This window comes from Grampus griseus (assembly GCF_964374135.1).
Source record: "Grampus griseus genome assembly, chromosome: 19".
In the NCBI taxonomy this organism is placed as follows: domain Eukaryota; kingdom Metazoa; phylum Chordata; class Mammalia; order Artiodactyla; family Delphinidae; genus Grampus; species Grampus griseus.
The window spans coordinates 29,586,236-29,591,490 of NC_139013.1; the positions used below are offsets into that span (position 1 = coordinate 29,586,236).

Consider the following 5,255-nt stretch of genomic DNA (forward strand, 5'->3'; position numbering starts at 1 on the left):
TTAAGTAATTGCATTGTGAAACTGAAAAATAAATAAATAAAACGAAAGGGAAGAACATTAATTGCTTTTAATATCTCCAGTCTAATTTCGGCCAAGCTTAGCCGCGCTAATAGCTCAGGATCTCAAGCCATACAACAATGGATCAAAAATAGAAGGCTCCTCGTAGTTGATATATTTAGAGGCTGATGTTTTTCTTTTCTAATTTGAGGAGAGATTTGTTCCCAGGCACATTGTGACTCCTCTCTGTGAACTGACATGGGGGTGTTTTTATAGAGGACTCACCGGTGGGGTGACTCTGAAGTCATTGCCAAAGGAAAATGACAACGATTATCCTGAAGGTGAGATGAGAAAGAGCTGCTCCAAGGTCAAGGTTGTGAACCACAAAGGAACGGTTATCTTTTTAAGGTCTTCCTCCAAGCTTTTGCGGACAAAGACAAATTATTTTTAAAAAGGTAGGTGGGCTCTAGAACTATGTTTTCCACACTTGAAAATATTACTTCTTATCTCTGAGACTCGATTTTCTTATCTGCAAGATCCGTGGAGGAAGGAAAGACAGGAAATATTGACTCAGCTGGATAAATCCTAACATCACCTGGATGCTGTTAAACATTCAGATTCCCAGTTTCCATGTGGGATCTACTGAATTGGAGTTTCCAAGGAAAGGGCTTAGGAATTCTGCCCTTTATGAAAGCACACTAGGGGGTCCTGAGTACATACAGGCTTCCCCCACTATTCGAAAATTCGAATTGAACACCACCTCGCTTTTAGGAAAGACCTCCAGTAGTACATGTTTTCACTAACCGAAAGAAATTCAAAGAAGGTTTTAGCCTTTAGGAAAAAAAGGCAAAAAGTGAAGGTAACATTCAGAGTTTGTTTTGCAGGAGCCAGTACAGAGGCACCTGGAAGAGTGAGCGTGCTGTTGCCAGGCTCCTTCCCAAGAACTACACTCAGCATCTCAGCATCAGGCTGCCATAGCTTTGAACTATGAGCTATGAACTCATAGTATGAACTACGTATCTGTGAGCATCTGTGCTTTATCTCGATTTATTTTGTGCATCTGTTAGAAAGATGTGTCACGAAGTAATTGCTTCTTCATACAAAAGTACAAAACGTTGTACTTTTGGACTGCGGGGAATCCTGTACTTGGTAAGTCTGGTAAACACTTACTTTGACATCTTTGGACCTTCCAGTTCCACAGCTGTTGACAAACTCAGGTCCAGCCTTCCTGTGAAGCAGTGCAAAGTGGGAGAAGGCAGGGGCTCCCTGCGTGGGGCTACTTGAGGAAACACAGGTCCCCAGCCTAAGAAAGCTCTTCCAACCAGTCTACCACGGTGCTGCAAACGTCCCCATCAAGGTCACAGTTCACCCTTCAATGTGATGCTGAAAGAGCAAGGGTTGTGTTGAAATAACTTTCTAGACTCAAGATGGAGCCACTCCTGCCCGGGGTGCCAGGTCAGCAAACCAAAACTCAGGCAACTTCTTTGTTCCTGTAAATGCCCCGCTGGACAAGAAACACAGGATATCCAGTCAGCCAGCCCCCAGATGCCAAGCCAACTCTGGGCTCTATACTTATTTGCTTGCTCCTTTTCTGTTTTCTATCTATCTCTTCCTTGTTCCTTATTCTTTACCTTATAAAAGCTTCCTGCCTCCTGCCCCATTCTGCAGTTCTCTGGACCCTTGGGAACAGACACTGCCCAGTTCATGGAGCGTTCAAGTTTGTTTGTATCACCTATATGGTCTTCTTTAATCATTTTCAACAGTTTTAACAAGGATTGGGTGGAAGGTCACCTGAGGATGGGAGAGGCAGAGGCCCCACCGGGGGACAGATGCTCAGTAGGGAACGGTGCAAAGACAGACCAAGAGACAATTAGAATATCACATGTGCACCCCCTTCTGTGTCCTAAGACCTGACTGATGCAGGGGTCCTTCCCCCTTCTGGGTCTCAGAGTGCAGTAGTTGAACAGGATGCAGTAGTTGAACTAGACACTAAAGGCAACTTCAGGTTCTGACATTACAGCTCATAACACTGGGCAGCTTTGCTGGGCTAGTCCTGACTTCTCCTTGGAAAGTCTAACCTAATTCGGCTTTGCAGGAAGGGCCTGGGTAAAGTGCCTTGATTTGGCCTTCTAGTGAATTCCAGATGGGTGTAACGGGAGCAGACCTAATCCAGGATGGCCGGTGTTAACTTCACAGGCAGGCGTTTTAGAAACTAGACAGCCTTAAAGACTGAAAAATAAGATTGTTTTGTTTGTTTTGTTTTTAATATCCTGCTCTTTCTAAATAAGGAAAAAATAAGAACTGCTTGATATAAATACCTGTCATCAGAAACCAACCTACTTTTAAACATTTTAATCTTTTAGTACCATTTAACTTTTTTCTCAGTCCTCTTGCAAACTCATTGGTAGGACATGGTCCATATAACCTAGAGCACCTTGCACCTTGGCAAGGTGTTCAATATGTGTCAGGAGAACTAATTGATATATTAATAATTTATTTAGATATCACTGTGCTAAATACTTTCCAAGTATTTTATCATCTAATCTTCCTAATCATCCTTAGATCTAGGCAGGTAGGTGTGAAGTGGCATCTTACTGTGGTTTTGATTCACATTCCCCAGTGATTAGGGCTGTTGAGCATCTTTGCAAGGGCTTATTTGGCCATTTGTATGTCTTCTTTGGGGAAATATCTATTCAAGTCTTTTGCCCATTTTTGAATCGATTGTTTGGTTTTTTTTCTGTTGTTGAGTTGTGGAAGTTCTTTACATATACTGGACAGTAATCCCTTCTCAGGTATATTATTCGCAGTCCTATTCCATGGGTTGCCTTTTCACTTTGTTGATAGTGTGTTTTGACGCACAGAAGTTTTTAAGTGCGATAATTCAATTTTTCTGTTTTTCTTCTGTTGCCTGTGCTTCTGTTGCACTTCAAGAGCTTGAGTGATTTGGGGGACTTCCCTGGTGGCACAGTGATTAAGAATCCACCTGTCAACGCAGAGGATGCTGGTTCGAGCCCTGGTCCAGGAAGATCCCACATGCCGCGGAGCAACTAAGCCAGTGCGCCACAACTACTGAGCCTGCGCTCCAGAGCCCACGAGCCACAACTACTGAGCCTGCATGTCGCAACTACTGAAGCCCACACGCCTAGATCCCGTGCTCCGCAACAAGAGAAGCCACCGCCATGAGAAGTCCGCACACCGCAGCAAAGAGTAGCCCCCGCTCGCCGCAACTGGAGAAAGCCCACGCACAGCAACAAAGACCCAATGCAGCCAAAAATAAATTTTAAAAATTAAAAAAAAAAAAGAGCTTGAGTGATTTTGATGCAGCCAAATTTGGGAACCCTAAATCTGGTCCATAATCTAAACTTTTTTTATTTAGACAGTGTGACGCTCACCTCCCTCGCTTTTGGTTTTTCCAAACAAAAACTCACTCAGAAAAATCTATCTTTAAAAGAGAGAACTTCTTGAATGAACAGTTCTTTTCCAAATGAGAACCTGATCCCCAGTCCACCAATATCCCCCAGCAATAACTTCAGAAGAACCTCCACAGGTTTAAAAAGCGTTGTTCTGGGATCGAACCCCCCACCTTTTTAAATGGGACACTGAGTCCTAGGGAAGGAAAATTAGTTTCTAGAAGTGGCTGCTCTCTCTGCTGCCTGCCCCTTTGTACTCTGTCTGGAGACCCCTGAGGGGATCAGCCATGGTTGATGAAGGGAGAACCCCTTGATTCCTGGCTGGTCAAGATGACCAGCTGATGTAAAAATCAATGAAGAAGATGTTTCCATGTGTATGGAGAGCTTTGGAATAAAAGCACAATGCTAAGGTAAAATAAGACAAGTTTTCTATTTTTCAAAGGAAAAAACATCACCCAAGTTTAACTAGGTAATTAATTAATTCACAAGTAGGACCAAAGTGAGAGAGATTGCTAAACAATAACAGATGATAAAGAATAAACCCTAAGGTAAGTGATGATGGAGAAGATGAAACAGTTTTAGCTTGGAATCCTATTACAATTCTATTTCAATATAAATAAGCTGACACCAGAAGCAAACGATTAACCCCAAAGCCACTGGCTGTTCATTAGCTAAGGAATAATTTTACATTTCATTATTGTTCGTGTTGGCTAAATTTCCATTAAAACCAATTTAGTAAACTGGCCGTCTTATGGGCTTGAAATTAAAAGGAGGAAGAGAAGGCAGGGCGGGGACAAAACAGAGGCCATCATTTGAGCAGCGAGGGACGGAGAAACTCATGGGGGCAGATTGCCACTTTAATTAAAAATAATGTCTCAATTCACTTTCAAAATGAGCCTCCAGAAAGCGCCTGGGAAATTTTCCCTGGCCAGAGCGTCTGGCTCGTTCACCAAGTGGGTGATTTCTGTTGCTGGGATTTCTGACTGAATGGAGAAACGGCCGGCTCCCTCCCCCGAGGTCAGCTCCCTACCTCCTCAGCACAGCAGCTTCCAGTCGGGGAGAAAGGGCCTCGAGCTCCTCAAATGCTAGTCCCAGAACCTGGACAAGGAAGCCGCTGCTTCATTCTCTGGGCCTTCGTGCAGGCTTAAGGACTTGTACGTAACATAAAATGTGACCCAAATACCAATGACTAGCTTAGCTCACATCTAAAGAGCATTCACTTTAGCCATGCCCTGTACAAAATGCCTTCATGAATCAACTCACTTAATTCTCCTAACTCTCTAAGGAAGTAGATCCTATTTATATCCCCATTTTACAGATGTGAAAGCTGGGATGAGTGACTGATATTACTCAGTCAAGATGGCACAGAGCTGGGATTCAAACCCATGTCATTTACACCAGAGCTGTGTGCATAACGACTAAGCTGTACTGCCTCTTGATAAAATAATGAACCGACTTCATGCTGTTTAAGTACAAAACCCAACAGAAAACAACGTATGTAGTGCGTTGTTAGGGAAGACAGTGCTGCAAAGGTGAGTGGAGGACAATTTTGGGGGCCACTTAGAATGCCAGGCCCAAGGGTTTGAACTTGACTCTTTGGGGGTTCACAGAGTGCAGTGCCCGGACCACTTGGAGTCCATAAACAGATTTTAAAACAATATTTAGTAGTTATGTGTATGTTTTAAGTTTATTAGAAATATATTTAGCTCTCATATACAATCGGGTAAAAAAAATCATCCTTACTCAAGAACAAAGGACATTTTATTTAACACTTTACGTATTCTCTTACCATGTATCAGGCATTGTTCTAAGTGCTTTGCATTTTAACTCAATTCTTAGAACAACTCT

General features: G+C 42.9%; 1 long non-coding RNA gene across 1 annotated transcript; it reads left to right on the forward strand.

Annotated features, from left to right (window-relative positions):
- Window positions 1–223: 223 nt before the first annotated feature.
- Window positions 224–3,259, forward strand: LOC309837471. Its single transcript, XR_014298256.1, has 3 exons — window positions 224–452; window positions 882–1,146; window positions 2,929–3,259. It is a non-coding gene; the product is annotated as an uncharacterized lncRNA (long non-coding RNA).
- The last annotated feature ends 1,996 nt before the right edge of the window (window positions 3,260–5,255 follow it).